The sequence below is a fragment of the Neoarius graeffei genome, chromosome 1, assembly GCF_027579695.1.
Source record: "Neoarius graeffei isolate fNeoGra1 chromosome 1, fNeoGra1.pri, whole genome shotgun sequence".
Lineage (NCBI taxonomy): Eukaryota > Metazoa > Chordata > Actinopteri > Siluriformes > Ariidae > Neoarius > Neoarius graeffei.
Window position 1 is genome coordinate 85,565,684 of NC_083569.1, and position 1,075 is coordinate 85,566,758.

Below are 1,075 nucleotides of genomic sequence, written 5' to 3' on the forward strand. Positions count from 1 at the left end.
CACCAGCGAAGTATAATGCAGCGTTAGTACTGTGTTCTGATCATTTCAACCACAGTGACTTTTCAAACTTCGGTGCCTTCAGTAGTGGTTTTGCTTCGAGGTTGTTTTTAATACTTGGATCTGTGCCGTCAAGATGATCGACCACCAGCTCACAAGCTGTACTGTAAGTAAAACATGAACTTTTTGTTCGAAGGTTTGTGTCACAAAATAGCATGTTCATATTCTCCATGTTAGCATGCATGACATGGTCATAAGCTAGGCAGGGATGAGAGTTTTCCGCTTTTTCTGAGTAAAAAACTACCTTTTTATATTATGCCAAATCCATTGAGAATTTTTTTTTAATTAATTTTGGGGGGTTGGGGTATGTTCCTTCATGCTGTTCAAACTGTATTAACTCCAACGATGTTTACACATTATTTGTAAGTCGCCATCTTTAGTCTCATTTAAATCTCGTTGAATGTGATGTAAAATTCGTGTTATCTACATTGTTATTCGTCAAAACATCGATGTCGAGACCATAATAGCCAATCAAAACAGTTTTTACAAAAAGACACCAACATCCACTTGTTCTGACCCACTGGAGGTAGCGTCACAGTGCTGTTAGCCAATCAGAGGTAACACGTTTACTTGTCATGAATATTAATGAGTAAGAGCTGAAATCCTGTCGTTCTCCCGTCACCCACTCCTCCACCAAACTAGAACAGCCTGAAACAGGAGAACCACAGCATTTTTCACCAAGACCGGCTCACAGGGCATTCATTCATACTAGAGACCACCGCACAATTAATGAAAAAACGATGCAATGAGACCTTTAAAAGTAACAATTCTACACTTCCTGATGGCTTCTGTACCTTCTTAGTGCTTTGCATAAGTGACACATTTTATATACACTTACTGTATACTGTATTTTTAAATCAATAAATTAAAAACCCAAATCCAGAGTTTTGCATCATTTTATTAAAAATAGTCAGTGTGCATAAAATGTACATCACATCAGGGCACTGGAATCTGTACAGTCCACACGCCACAGTCACAGGTCTCCTGATCAAACTGAGGTGTCCAGTGTACGTGTGTG